The following is a 16,637-nucleotide window of genomic DNA, read 5'->3' as shown; positions in this document are numbered from 1 at the left end:
TCTATGTACTTCAGAAAGACAAGCGTATAGTAAACACTAATGATTATTTTAATATGTTATTTGGCACAGATGTCACAGACAGTATTACCAACCTAGAAAAAAATAAAAAAATCATGAAAAATCGTTTACTTTTCAACTTTTTTAGACTAACAGCCTTTAAGACCGTTTAAGAAAATTATGCGAATGTCGAAATTAGAAAGCATTTCATTCAGTACCAAATTGAGCATATTTTATTTTACACTTCCCCTCAAGACAAGTACTGCGGACATTTGTGCGGCTTAGTTATTTTTATTAAGAATTTGAAAGCGGCTAGAAGGTCATTGATAATTATTCTGAGGATAATTTCTCAAGGTCCCGGCCATATCCAGGTGACCTCGTATCTACGCATTTGTAATTTGAATTATTTTTATAGCTGCAATTGTAGGTGCACGTATCTGCTTGTGTGTGTGTGGGTGTGTTTATGCGCCAGTAATTCATACAATGTATACACGCACGTATGGCAAAAATGCATAAGCGCTCGACAAGTGCGCTCTTCTATAGGTGACACATACATACATACATACATATAGGTATGTGTACAAATGCGTATCAAATTAAAAATACGATAAATGTTAGTCATACGCCACGCTGAACGATTGCTGACTGCATGGATGCGGGAATGTGTGGGTGTGTCGGGCCGCGCACCTCCGCTTGCAATTCGCTTGTGTAAATATGCGTAAATAAAATATAATATATTTTTCGCAGATGTGATATATTTGCACTCGCGCTTGTATGCGGATTTCTTTGTGTGTGTGTGTGAGTATGTGTGTGAGGGGAATGCGTATATGTTTGTATATTTGTATGTAGTGGTGTGCGCATTCGTGTATTTGTTTAGTGTAATTTTTCTGCACCACACCCACACACACACTCACACACACTCAGAACTCCAGCGCTCAAATTGCATTTTGTTTATTTACCGTTGTTTCTGCCATTTGTATTTTCCCACTTTTATTTTATTGTTCTTCGATTTGTTGTCGTTTTGCATGCGTAACGGTGCTGCGTTATTGCATTTGTTGCCTTTCGCCGCTGTTGTTGGAATATTGTTGTTTTATTGTGGTCATATTGTTGTTACATATTATTACTTCAACTGTACTGTTATATGCACCGTTGTAATCACCCGCGAGCAAAATGGTGAACAATCCACACACACAGACAACACTCGCACACACTCACATGCACATTCATCTGCGTCATATTTACAATTATAAGTGTATTTATGCAAGCGCCGCTGTGTGTGTGTGTGTGAGTGGGCGCTGGCAAGCCGCATATTTTATAGTCGAGCAAATTTTTGCATGTGGTTAACCGCTTTTCATTGCTGCGGCCGTTGCGGCTGTTGCAGTGCGGCTGCAGTTCTCGCTCGCCACTCGCCACTCGCTCGTCGCTTCCAAACACACACACATACATATTATTGTGTATATGCATTCATCGCTTGTCGCTCGTCAGCGCCAGGTAAGTTGTTGTTGTTGCTATTGCAGTGTAAACTAATTTTTATTGTTTTTTCACGTTTTTTTGGTTTCGTTATTTCGCTTATATTCCGTTATTTGACAGTTTTTCTGCGCAATTTATCCGCCGTTTGTTTGTTGTTGTTATTGTTGCGTTTTTTGCTTTGATTCGCCTCGAAACACAATCACAGATTCATCACATTACCGCCAATGCATTTCGGATTATTTATTTTGCCTGACATTTATTGCGATTGTTTCGATTATATTGTTGTTTTTGTTGTTTGTTTTGCTCATTGTCACATTTGTTTTGCGCATGCAGCGAGCGCGAGATTTATGTCAAACTCAATGTGGCTTGGAAAAAAATTTATGTTTTTGGGTTTTTGGGTGAAAATTTGAATTGACTCGCGAAGCAAGTTTGAACAAAACTATGAATAATCATTCAAATAATAACGGTAGTGTTTCTTGGCACTAGCTTTTAGTCGAAAACTAGTTCAGGCATTTGCTATAGAAAGTTAGATGATTATATGAAATTACAATAATAACAAAAAGTAATGAACAACACAATTTTAGTGGAATCAAATGGTAGATACTTTCGCTCATTATACATAGCGCGTTCCAAACTAAACAGGACTTAAAAAAACAGAAGAAATAGTTTTTTCGGCAAATCCAATGTATTTTATTCAAAATAGTCTCCTTCTGCTTCAATGCAGCTTTCTGCACGGTCCAAAAGCATGTCGTGTTTCATCTCGTTGGCCGGTATGGCCGCCAGTATGCCGGTGCAAGCCCTTTAAATGGCCTCTACGTCTGCATAACGCTTTCTTTTCATGGGCAAATGCATTTTTCCGAAAAGAAAGAAGTCGCACGCTGCCATATCAGGTGAATACGGGGAGTGGTTAATGGATAAAATGTGAGTTTTGGTCAAATAATTGGTCACAAGCGTACTCCGAATGTTGGATTCTGAGTAATTTTTGGTCGTCAGTCAATTTGTGCGGAACAAAACGTGCACACACCTTTCGTAAGTCCAAATGTTCGATCAAATGCAATAAATCGGTGTGTTGGAGATGTTCAAATCCATTTCCATGAATTTCAATGATGATTTCGGCTGATTTTTTATGAATTCACACACAGTTTCGATGGAATTTCCGGTGATCACGGATTTTGAATGGCCCACATGTTGATCATCATTTATGTCCTCACGACCTCTTTGAAAACGTTGAAAGCACTTGTGCGCTCTGGTGTTATGAAGTTCTAACAGGACAATCGATAAAGATAACAGATTCTAACGCATCAGTTGACATATAGAAGGCGCCACCAGGGGGCGCTAGATTAAAAAAGTCCTGTTTACTTTGGAACGAATCTTGTAGCATTACTTCGTGTGTTCCAAGATTTTAATCTCTCACGTTTTCATCTTTATATAGTATGCGATGGTCTAGATTTAAAAATATAAAGAATTAATAATTCTTACTATTCAGTTCACATATCTGAAAATGATTTGACAGATTAGCACATTTTGGTAGATTGAGAACTTCGACTTTTTTGTTCGACTTGTAATTCGATGAGCATGTGTTTTTGTAAAAATAAAGATGTGTTTGTTAAAATTGGAAAAGTTTTTTTTGCACTGCTAAACCATGGAAAAATCTTAAACGATCACTTTGTTTTATAAACGCTCAAATGGAGTCGGTTTATCTCCTCAACATATTGCTGATCTTCACTCACCGACCTTGGAAAATCTGGAAAAGTGGTCGCACCACCACCATGGATCACTCCGTAAAGTAGCGAAGACACTTGAGGCGTTGCTACTCCCGACCTTCACTCACCACCTTAGTCAGCACTTTCTGTAGTGCACAACACCACCACAGCACTTAGCGAAATTATCGCACAGATAGTTTATGTCTCAATCAAAAACCAGACTGAGAGAAGACAATCTTCGTAGCGTTGAACTTGTTTTTGGCCGTAAGGTGGCATACTCTAAAGGCATTATTCTTGCTAAGTTGTATACCGTTATATTAATTTTATCTTGATTTTTACACCAGAGAGTGTAAGGATCAAATGGAATTTAAAAGCTTGCTATATGGAAAGCAGGCGTGGTTGCGGTCCGATTTCACCCATTTTCGCACTGCGACATAAAAATGGAAGACTAACGGATTAATTTAGTCGAAATCGGTTTGGGAGGGTGCCGAGATATGAGATTTAACTTAAATGTGGGCAGTGCCACGCCCATCGGTAAATTTTTACTTCTATGACGTATTTGGTTATTGATTTATCGCACATTTAGTAGTTTTTAACCATACCGTTGTATGTGGTGTGAACGGGCTTACCTTCCCATGTCATCCATTTGTACAGTGTCGGTAGTGGTGCTAAAGGGATTTGTCGTGAGTGAATTTAGTCATTGCCACTTTAGTGGTTTAGGTTATTTGTGCATTAAACCTGGTGTCAAAACCAATTTTTAAATCCTGAACAGGGTATATTAAGTTTGTCACGAAGTTTGTAACACCTAGAAGAAAGCGTCGGAGACCCTATAAAGTATAGTATATATATAAATGATCAGTATGTTGAGCTGAGTCGACTTAGCCATGCCCGTCTGTCTGTCTGTCCGTCCGTCTGTCCGTATATATACGAACTAGTCCCTCAGTTTTTAAGATATCCTTTTGAAATTTTGCAAACGTCATTTTCTCTTCAAGAAGCTGCTCATTTGTCGGAACGACCGATATCGGACCACTATAACATATAGGTGCCATATAAACTGAACGATCGGAATAAAGTTCTTGTAAGGAAAACTTTCACATTTGACAAAGTATCTTCACCAAATTTGGTATAGATTATTTTCTAAGGCAACAATGTAATCTCCGAAAAAATTGTTCACATCGGCTTACTATAGCATATAGCTGCCATACAAACTGAATGATCGGAATCAAGTTCTTGTATGTAAAACTTTTGCATTTGACAAGATATGTTTACGAAATTTGGTATAAATTATTTTCTAAGGCACCAATGTAATCTGTGAAGGGTATATTAGGTTCGGTTTTTTTCTAGTTTATTTTAATTTTTTGTTCACAGGTTCCCCTTGCTACTGTATTAAATTAAAATTTTATGTCTTAATATAGTGCTTAGGTATGTCATTTTATTCGAGTTCGAAAGCTTTTGTACCAAAGAACTTGACAACAAGTTTCATTAAGATAGGTTAATTCCATCTCAAGTTAAGGCTTGCATGGACGGACGGACAGACAGTCACACGGATTTTAACTTTTCTTGCTTTGTACAAAATCCGCCCCGTGGGAGCTCAGAATTTAATGGCGGTCGGCTGGCAAGGTTATGGCGTCTGTATTTTGGGATGCTCATGGAATAATTTTTATTGAAAAATGGAAGAACCATGCACATGGATTATTAAATAGCATTACTGGACCTTTTGAAGTACGAAATGGCAGAAAAACGGCCACATTTGAAGAAAAAGAAAGTGCTGTTTCACCAAAATCACATCACGGTTTCACCGTGTCACAAATCAGTGAAAATGATGATGAAATGAATTGGGCTTCGAATTGCAATATGCATCCACCGTAGTCTCCAGATCTAATACCAGCGACTATTTTCTGTTTTCAGATTTTAAAAGAATGCTTGCTAGAATGAAAATGATTACCTAAACTGAAGGATATTTTGAAGCAAAGAACAAATCGTACTATAAAAGTGGTATCGAAAAGTTGGAGGGTCACTATAATCAGTGTATCGCTCTTGAGGGCAATTATGTCGAATAGAAAAAAAAGCGATTTTTGCGAAAAAAAATGTGTTTTACTATGTTAGGCCGGGGACTTTCAATAGACTTGTTATACTCATCATAAGATAAAATTAAGGAGAAAACCGAATATGTGAAATTTGAGTCTGCCAATATTTTGCTATTTTAAATTCTTAAGCGTTGCATTAATCGAAGCAAATAGAAAAATGTTCTGAACTTTTGCATAAGTTGCGACCATAAGCTACAAAAGGGGACAAAAATGCCGGAAAAATAACAAGCTCAAGGCTAGAGGGGTGGTAAAAAAAAAAGTTCTTAAGTGACAAGGGATGACTTCCGGATGTTTTCATGGAAAAGCGGCTGCTCGATCATATAAGCACTACAGTCTGCATTGATATTCCGGAAGATATAACCTTTTAATACTGGATATATTCGGACTCGAATGTGGGGAAGGATAAAAATTCAAATTATACCAAATCGTAGTTTCTGTATTATGGGATGAAACTGTCCGATTGTTACCGCCCAGACTCCAAGTTCGATCCTTTTTGTGCTCTTTTGCGCCATTTTAAAAAGGAATATGTTTATCGAAAGGGAAGCTCCAAAGATTGTGTAGAGATTGTGGGGCGAGTCCACCCAACATACCAAAACATAATCTCACATATGTGTATAGAGAATCTACTCAATACTCACATTATGCCAAAAAGGATGGATTCAGTAAAAAAGTCGCGTGATCGTCACATAATAAGAGCAATATTAGTATTTCCGTGAATAGTTTTGTGCTTTACTGTAAGCTATTTGAACCAAAATATACTCGATCAGTGGGGCAAGGCTCGAATTAGTTGGGTAAGCCGATTATTTTAGTTTGTTTTTGAATGTCAGGTTAATCAAATATCGAAATACGTATCGAATCTTGCTTATTTTTATTCACACAAAATTTGCAATAAATTACTTTCATTTTATTTTTCTGCGAATTTTATATGGAAAACCTTTTTTTGGCGTGACAAATCCAATTTCCCAGATGTTGAAACAATTTAGGCAATTATGTTATACATTTTAGCGATTCCTCAATGGCCGCTTACATTTTCGAAAATTGCATATATTGGTTGCAAACAAAGCGACCGACGGGCAATTTCACTGATGGCGAACTTAAACTGCGCGCCAGAAAATATGCAACGAGCAACAAACAACAAATAAAACGCCCATAAAATTGTAATAAAAGTGCAGTAAAAGAAACAACAACTGCAAAGCTCGACTAGTTGCCATACAAAAATATGCATAGAAGATTGCATTTCGTCAGGCGAGTGCTTGTGTTACAGCGGCGGCGGCGGCGACAGAGTGCGCCAGTGCGTATGAGTGATGACAAAGTTCGATATCAGCGCGCAATCAACCATTTTACATATGTTGATATACAGTTACTTATGCAGTTGTGTATGTTTGCATGTCGGCGCCTTTATTGCGCACAATGTGCAGCGTGTTCGAAGTACGCTTCGTTGTGTTGTTGTTGTTGCTGCTGTGCTTGTTAAATAAACCATGCGAAATGAAATTGGATTTGATGGTTTGCCTTTAAGTGTGTTCTTTTTCATATTTCCCTTTCGCTATTTTTCCGTTGCAAATCCGTCTGCATGCGTTTGGCTTTTATTGACTGAGCAATATTGTTAACATTTTTGGGCGTGCTAGTAAAAAACATGACACAGCTTGAGTGTTTTTGAATGACACTGTTAATATAGTTTCATGTTTGCAAAAACAAAAACAAAAAAAAATTATAAAATATCGCACATGTCAAGTTTAGAGCATCATATTTTCAGCGTTGTTGTAAAAGCAGTTAAAAATTGCGAATAGCATCAGCTTTCTGCTTTGACATTTCAACGCTTTGTTAGTGAGAGGCCTTTCAGCAGAATTAATCCTCAAGGGTTTCTGATTTCAGTGATCCAAATGATAGTAAATAATGAAACTTAAGGTTGGATGAACTGAAAATTTTTTGAATTTTTATTAAAGGTGAAATAAAATATTTATTATTCTCACCTATTTTGAAATACCAAAAAATAATTGATAGAAGAAATACAAAAGGACATACCAAAACGATATAAATTTCCATCATGCAATATGTGTGTACTATTGTCAAATAATTCCCCATTGTGGACTTCCTTCCTCCATGTGTATTTTTGAAAGTTCGCTTCATTCTAGCCATATTTGTATCTTTAGCACAATTATATTTTTTTTAAGATGGCAATCCTTTTTTAAGATATATCTAAATTAAAACTTACTCAACAACTTTCTGAAGGCCTCTTTTAACTTTACAAAATAATCACAGAAAAATTTCCTAAATGTTTTAGGATTCAACGTATTATGTAATACTTTTAAAAAATTAGTAAGTGGCAACTCTGTACAAATGTTCTTAAATATCAAGAACGTTCCGAAGAATTCACAGATAATTTTCATAGTCGTCTTACTTTTGCACGTATTTTGCAATATTTTTTGATTAATTTTAGTAGGTGGCAACTCTATTAAAAAATTTATCAAACCGAAGACAGAACGAATAATTCTTAGAAACTTTAGAAACTTTTTAAACGTCTTGCGCTTGGGAGCATTTGGTGTTATTTTATAATAATACTGTTAAAAATATTTGTAGCTGGCAACTCTGTACCAAAATTTTTAAAATTCAAGAACGTTCCGAATAATTCACATAATTTCCCCAAATGCCTTCCGTTTGGACGCACTTTGCAACATTTTTTTTTTAATTTCAGAAGATGGCAACTCTATTCCAATTTTTGACAAAATATAAGATATGACAAATGATTCCTAAAAACTGTTCATAACCTGTGGGCGCATTTCGTATTTTGGTTGTTTTGCAATTTTAGTAACTGGCAACTCTATTTTAAAATTTGCCAGAAGGACAGTACGAATAAGAACTAGAAAGATTTTTTAAACGTTTAATTCTTGGGCTTATTGAGTAATATTTTAGAAAATTTTAGTAGGTGGCAACTTTATATTTTTATACAGAACGATATGAATAATTTCTGGAATGCTTTTTTCAACGTTTTACATTTGGACGAATTTTGTAGTATTAAAAATGATGTAGGTGGCAACTCTGAACCAAAATGTGTGAAAGTTAAGAGTGTGCCGAATAAAGCACAGAAAGCTTTATTAAAACCTTATATTTGAACGCATTTTGCAATATTTTAATAAATAGGTGGCAACTACGTTCTTAAATTCGTTGGAATTAGAGTTTTCGGCTTTTTTTATTTGTTCGAAAATACATATTATTTATCGTAAAATGAAGAGGATTTTTATATAGATACATATATGGAGTCTATAAAAAAAAGTGCAGATTAATCCTCCAAAACTTCCAAGTTACAAATAAATCGTCGTTTTTGTCTAATAACAGAAAAACAGGAACCGAATAAATATGATGTGGTGTTTTCCAGAGAAGAAAAGCATATCGGCCTTTAGTTCTGGTCAAACGCATTTATAGTTCATTTGTTTCACCATTGAAAGAAGGGGTCCACTGAGTTCAAGAGAATTATACTTACAATATCTTTTAACTCATTAGCGGCGATTTCAATAAACACACATTTGAAGTCCAGGTGTATAGCCTAAGGTTCCGGAATTATCAATTGGCAGCTTATTATGTATTTTTGTTGTTTTACGCAAGCTGAAAGTAAAATTTTGATTCCATACACCATTGCGTTGTGAAGACGGTGGGTGGTTCATTACATGAATTGTTAGAGTGTCTCGTTTCGTAACCAAGTTTGTCAAGGTTTTCAGCATATTTATAAAAAATTTTCAAACATTTTTCAATTTTTTATTTTTTCTTTGGTTTTCCAAATATCTGGTGCAAGAGGATTCTAAAAGTTCTGATACACTTTGCAAAGCCCAACGTATGCATCAGTGAAACAATGCTTTTAAGCACCATCCCGCGCCTAACTAAATCACTCCATTACCTCTGCCTTTCTTCCACGCAATAACTGTCTGCCAAAACTTGTAGTCACTTAATTTTTACCAACTGAACACAGAACATTTCAACTTTATTGTTTGTGCATGTTGTTGACAACAACTTCACCGACCACAATTTGCATTCAACGACAAAAAAGAAGAAGTGTGGCAAATTCTAGAACTGGTGACAGTCGTTACAAATAAATTTTTAGACCCACTACTTACTTGGAAAATAACTGTACATAGCGTCATGCTAAATGTACTAAGTGTACTCACGCTATAAATGGGAATGAAAAATAAATAGGTGCATGTATATGTATGTATATGCATGCTAAGCTTTCTCGTTTCCCTGCAACAGCCACTGTTGAGCCAGCAACATACTATCTACTTAGTACCAACAACAACTGTACTACTAAGTAGTAACAATAAAATCTTTGAACTTACCCACTAGGAAAAGATAATATATATTGTGTTGTATTCATATATATGAGTATCCGTTATACCGTTAAACAACGCCCCTAGATCTGTGATCTATCTTGTTTTTAGTAAGTGTTATTTTTTCCTGAAATCGCTCTATAGGAAGATATTTAAATGAATTTCTGCTCCTCTAAATCGACAGCCTCCAAACATTTACATTATGGTTATAAGTGAATTTCGACGAAGTTGTCTTTCAGTTTGGTTAAATGTTCCTTAATAAAGAAAGTGCTATCTGAAATTTTAGCATCTTTTGATACGATTCGAATGATAAAGGTTTTATATAAATATTTTTTTCTTAATTTCAGCAGCCTGATGTTTTCACTTAAACGTCTCTTTTTTCATTTTTTGCAGTTCGTGCCGCTGTTGATCTCTTCTCGATCGTTAACTAACCCAAGCAACAGTGTTCTGTATATTAAGTGTCAGATACACCTTTCCCTACCTCTCTTCCTTATAGATAACGATACGTCGAAATGATTTAGCGATTTTTGTTTACGCTCTCAGTCTTTATATTTCTTCTTCTTCTTAATTGGCGTAGACACCGCTTACGCGATTATAGCCGAGTTAATAACAGCGCGCCAGTCGTTTCTCCTTTTCGCTACGTGGCGCCAATTGGATATTCCAAGCGTAGCCAGGTCCTTCTTCACTTGGTCTTTCCAACGGAGTGAAGGTCTTCCTCTTCCTCTACTTCCCCCGGCGGGTACAGCGTCGAATACTTTCAGCCAGCCGCTGTCTTTTAATTCGCTGAACTATGTCAATGTCGTCGTATATCTCGTACAGCTCATCGTTCCATCGAATGCGGTATTCGCCGTAGCTAACGCGCAAAGGACCATAAATCTTTCGCAGAACTTTTCTCTCGAAAACTCGCAACGTCGACTCATCAGTTGTTGACATCGTCCAAGCCTCTGCACCATATAGCAGGACGGGAATTATGAGCGACTTATTGAGTTTGGCTTTTGTTCGTCGAGAGAGGACTTTACTTTTCAATTGCCTACTCAGTCCGAAGTAGCACCTGTTGGCAAGAGCAACCCTGCGTTGGATTTCCAGGCTGACATTGTTGGTGGTGTTAATACTGGTTCCTAAATAGACGAAATTATCTACAACTTCAAAGTTATGACTGTCAACAGTGACGTGAGTGCCAAGTCGCGAGTGCGACGACTGTTTGTTTGATGACAGGAGATATTTCGTCTTTCCCTCGTTCACTGCCAGACCCATTTGTTTTGCTTCCTTGTCTAGTCTGGAGAAAGCAGAACTAACGGCGCGGGTGTTAAGGCCGATGATATCAATATCATCAGCATACGCCAGCAGCTGTACACTCTTATAAAAGATGGTACCTTCTCTACTAAGTTCTGCAGCTCGAACTATTTTCTCCAGAAGCAGGTTGAAAAAGTCACACGATAAGGAGTCGCCTTGTCTAAAACCTCGTTTAGTATCGAACGGCTCGGAGAGGTCCTTCCCGATTCTGACGGAGCTCTTCGTGTTGCTCAACGTCAGTTTACACAGCCGTATTAGTTTTGCGGGGATACCAAATTCAGACATCGCGGCATAGAGGCAGTTCCTTTCCGTGCTGTCGAAAGCAGCTTTGAAATCGACGAAGAGGTGGTGTGTGTCGATTCTCCTTTCACGGGTCTTTTCCAAGATTTGGCGCATGGTGAATATCTGGTCGGTTGTTGATTTTCCAGGTCTAAAGCCACACTGATAAGGTCCAATCAGTTTGTTGACGGTGGGCTTTAATCTTTCACACAATACGCTCGATAGAACCTTATATGCGACGTTGAGGAGGCTAATCCCACGATAGTTGGCGCAGATTGTGGGGTCTCCTTTTTTATGGATTGAGCATAGCACACTTAAATTCCAATCGTTGGGCATGCTTTCGTCCGACCATATTTTACAAAGAAGCTCCTTATCAGTTCTTCGCCGCCATGTTTGAATAGCTCGGCCGGTAATCCATCGGCCCCCGCCGCTTTGTTGTTCTTCAGGCGGGTAATTGCTATTCGAACTTCTTCATGGTCGGGCAATGGGACGTCTGCTCCATCGTCATCGACTGGGGAATCGGGTTCGCCTTCTTCTGGCGTTGTCCGTTCACTGCCATTCAGCAGGCTGGAGAAGTGTTCCCTCCATAATTTAAGTATGCTCTGGGCATCGGTCACTAGATCACCTTTGGGGGTTCTACAAGAGTATGCTCCGGTCTTGAAACCTTCTGTAAGCCGCCGCATTTTTTCGTAGAATTTTCGAGCATTACCCCTGTCGGCCAGCTTATCAAGCTCTTCATACTCACGCATTTCGGCCTCTTTCTTTTTCTGTCTGCAGATGCGTCTCGCTTCCCTCTTCAATTCTCGGTATCTATCCCATCCCGCACGTGTTGTGGTCCATCGTAACGTTGCGAGGTAGGCGGCCTGTTTTCTCTCCGCTGCGGCGCGGCACTCCTCGTCGTACCAGTTGTTCTTTTGCACTTTCCGAAAACCAAGGGTTTCGGATGCAGCTGTACGTAAGGAGTTTGAAATGCCGTCCCACAGTTCCCTTATACCGAGTTGTTGATGAGTGCTCTGAGAGAGCGGGAGTGCAAGCCGAGTAAGAAATCGTTCGGCAGTCTGTTGTGATTGCAGCTTTTCGACGTCGAACCTTCTTTGTGTTTGTTGGCGAGCGTTTTTTGCTGCACAGAGGCGGCTGAGAAATTTCAAACGTGCAATTTACTAAGACGATCTATATGTGTACCTCATAAGATTACAAATTAATAAAATAAATGGTCCAATTAAAAAAAAAAAATTTTTTTGATATATTTAAAATCTTTTAAAAGAGGCACGCCAAATCGGCGTACTTGTATAATAATCTTTATATTGGTATAAAATAGCGTTCTCTTTCTAGAGTTAATGCGTGTTTTTAGTTTTTTCGCGTCGGCTGTACAGATATTCGTACATGAGGAGTTTCCAAGATACAATGTATGTTTGGTGACGATCCGCTACATTTGCTAAAAAACTACAATACTGACACTATTACACGAATCTGAGTTGGCAATAATCACCATAAAGCCGAATGTCTTTAAGAGTTCCAATAAATCCGAAACACCATAAGAAGGCGATAGAGTTGAATTCCAAAATTATTCTAAAGCTATACATTTTTAATTTATTTTTCTGAATTTATTTCCAAATTGGTCTCCGCACAGATATATTTTAAAGTTGTTTATATAATGTTATAATCGAACGGTTAACTCCGAATCAGTAAAAGTTGGTCAGCTAGAAGTGACGTCTACGTTAACTCAAGCCGATTACTAGGCAAGTAACTGAAAAGCGGATGAGTGGACAAGAAAGTATCTGACAACTTCAACATCCAAGGCTTACAAAGGATTATATATATAAGTGCATGTGGGATATCCATTTTGAGGATCAGGATAGAAAAAAACCTAACCTGTAAATATGACCAATCTCTTTTATATTCGTTTTCAATGTTTTTTCTTTGTTGAAATTCCATTACTTAATACATTTTTCCTGTCATCAAATGTCAATCAATGTGTTGACGGAAAGAGAAGTGGTAGTCTTCGAGTGATCCGAACTAATTCAGCCATAAAAACTCTTCGCAAATGCTTTCGAAGAAATTCCCTTAGAAAACAGGAAACTATTTCAAGGAAAACGGATGTTATAGAATTATTTGAGATGATCTCCATATGACAATCCACCCTTAGTCAACTGATCACCTTCTGGCATCGCACTTGAAGCAAGTTGGGTTTCTTCAGTGGTATGCGGTCAACGGCCATGAAAGTAGCCGTTTTACAAATGAAAGAGTTTTCACTGTTAAAAAGTTTTGAATAAGCAAAAACTTACAAAGATGTAAAAAGTGTTATTCGAAGGACTCAACGTTGTTCCATTGCATTCGCTGTAATTTTTTGGTTAGGAATCTGCGGTATAGATATTAAACTGGAGCGAAGATGTATCAGTAGGTTGGTTTAGAATGCGTGCCAAAACAGTTAAGCAAAACTCTCGATGAAGACTTTGGATCTTCCAGCAAGATTATGCTTCAGGACATAAGGCACCCAGCAATGGCTTAAAAGCAATATTTCTAGTTTCATAGTTGTAGGGCCGTCTGGAATTTCAGATTTGAATACATTGAACGTAAGTTGGAGAAGGTGGACTGTCGAATAACCCGTAGATATTTGCAGAGTCTCAAAATCTTTGCTTCGAGTAGTGTCGTCCATACAAATAGACACTGTGTGTGCTGCTATTGAGCAATGACCGAGTCGTTTCCAACGTTTTGGATTTGGTTGAACCCAGAACATCTGCTCAGTCGAGTGTTGTTCAGTTTCGACTTTGCTACTGACAAAGATCTATTTAATAGAGATTCTGAGAAGACTTTTAAATTAATTTCTTACATAAATTCACTCGACTCTCCATGTTGCCTTGGAACGTGAATATTTCGAGAAGGTTTTGCAAGTCCACCTTAAAACATAATAATCTCTGATTTGCTGTAAGATGGTTTGGTACCGGCAAATCCCAAGGAAGTGTGGGGTTAAAATTTAGAGTACAGTTTTTCTGATTATATTGTTTTCGTACTTCTTTATCGAGCATGTTCACATCTTGTCGGTTGCAGAACTCATGGAAATAATGCAAGAAATTATGATAAATATGATTTATAAAGAATCTTGTTTTTCACTTTACTTACTATAACATCTCACTCATTTACTCACTCTTACTTTATATTGAATTACTAGCGATCTTTTTCCTAATGATATTGCTTCTCAGTTGCCTTAAGGGGTTACATGGGTTTCCCCGGATAAAAAACAGCCTTTTTCAAAACTTTTTTCTCAGGAAAAAATGATTTTTTTAGAATTTTTTATTGTCACAAAAATATATGTTATATTAATAAGAAATTCTGAAATATTTGGAAAACAATTTTTTAAACTCGGCCATTCCGACGCCATTCCCGGTGACTCTCGGAAAAAGTTGCCCCGCGTTGGCGGGAAAACTCTCTACGGGATCACCTAAAGCGAAAAAATCCGTGTTTTAGTTAAAACCTTCACTTAGAACTTGGACGAAGGAAGAAAAACTCAAAATTTGATTCTGCCAAAAACATTTTTTTACAAAAAAATTAAAATTTCAGGGAAAATTTCGCATCATGTTTTTTGCAAATAGTTTTAATAAAAAAAACTTTCTGGAAGGTCTCTAAGAATTGTATCTCAAAGACATGTGTAAAATTTTATAAAGATCGGTTCAGTAGTTTTCGAGAAATCTTGCCAACCGCCTTCAAAAACACAGTTTCGAGAAAAACGCGTTTAAAGACGGAGCATTTAGCCTATCTTGCTTCGAGCGCACAAGTTCTGAAGGCTATGTCTGCGAAACTATTACTCGGAACAACTTGGAACTTTAGAACAATATTGTTGTACAATTTAATAAGATAATAAAAAAACGATTTTTTTTAACCCGAAAACCCATGTAATCCCTTAAGGCCGACTCATAACTGTGATCTGTCCTACAATAGTTTTCAAGATAGCTTTGTCCTCACCTCAGTTGATCTTCACATTGGTTGTAGTTTGATGTTTCACTCACTCATTTCATTTCCTACCGGGCCTATGCGCCAGCACTTTAACCCAATTGCAGGCGCAACCATTTCGAGTACATAGTTCTGCATTCGCATTTGTATTTGTATGCTTATGGTCCGGTGTTGTAATAGAAAATTATGAAAATTATCTCATTCGCATTTTCGCGTTGCCAACAATGCATAAAGAGACAGGCACTGCGGCAGGGGCCGGGCGCTGGTACACTAACGGCTGTCAGGACAGGAAAAACGGTGCCGGTAGTGGTGAACAGGAGCAAAAGGACCACAACATGCACTTCCCCTTTTAAATGTCCACCGCATGAACGGAAATGTTCTGGCAGTCATTACTTTTGCGCTTTCACTAAATGCACGCACAGCCGCCCGGCCGGCCCTATGCAAATACTCGGCGCTCGCCGCTTGCCGCTCACCCCTCACGGGGCACAGCAGTGAAATATCAAATGTTAGTCGGCATGATGGTGAATGTGCGCACATTGCGCTCATATTAGACATTGCAGCAAATTTGCGTATTTATATACGTTTCTCTGTGTAGGTAGTAGTGTGTGTGTGTGTGTGTGTTGGTTTGTGCTGCTGAGTGCTTAGGGCAATACTATTTGCATTATTTCATTGTTGCTGCTGCTGAGTCTTACTTTGTTGTTGCTATTGCATTTGTGGCCATTGTTGCTGCCTTTCGGGCGTTACAGCAGACACACACACACACACACACACACACATGTACATGCACAATAGAATGGACTGAGTGACCGCACTTACTTTGTACTTCGTGCGCTGACGTTCACATTCATTTGCAGCAGCATTCGGGGCATTAGTAGTGACGCCGTGGCACGGTGGTGCGGGTGGTGGGCGGTGCATGTGCGCATATTCAATGCTTAAAATGAAATGATAGTGAAATTAAAAATCGCCGCGCTTTGCTCTTCATTATATGCGTGTAAGTATGTGTGTGTGTGGTGTGTCTGTGTGCTAAATGAAAATAAATGCATTTTGGAGTAATGCCAATGGCAGTGAAAAAGGCGGTGAAATCAAAACAAAATAAATAGTGAAAAGAAAAAATAATAAAATAATGGCAATTTTTTGGCGTCAAAGACACAGTAAAAAGGGCGGCACGCCATAAATTTTAACTGCCCTCAAGTGTGTATGAATGTGTGCTGCTCGCTGCATATTACATATGTTTTGCATGTGCGATGTTAAAAATAGAATGATTGTTGCACTTAAAGAAAAAACTCTTCTCATTAACATTTTCTAAACTTCTAAAAACCACTTAGAAAATAATCAATAGTCCTCTACTGCTTCCTTTCCAAAATATTATTACTACAAATAATAATTCTCTAACACCCTCTGTGAACTCAATGCAGATCCTTTAAAATCTTAGCGTTGTTGGACAAGTTAAGATCTTCATTGAATGAAGGATTATTTTATTCTAACTTTTATTTGGGGTTCTTTATCCTTTTATACACTTTTTAAATCTATTGTTAGTCACTAAA

This window comes from Bactrocera neohumeralis, chromosome 4, assembly GCF_024586455.1.
Source record: "Bactrocera neohumeralis isolate Rockhampton chromosome 4, APGP_CSIRO_Bneo_wtdbg2-racon-allhic-juicebox.fasta_v2, whole genome shotgun sequence".
In the NCBI taxonomy this organism is placed as follows: Eukaryota; Metazoa; Arthropoda; class Insecta; order Diptera; family Tephritidae; genus Bactrocera; species Bactrocera neohumeralis.
This window is presented reverse-complemented; position numbering follows the sequence as displayed.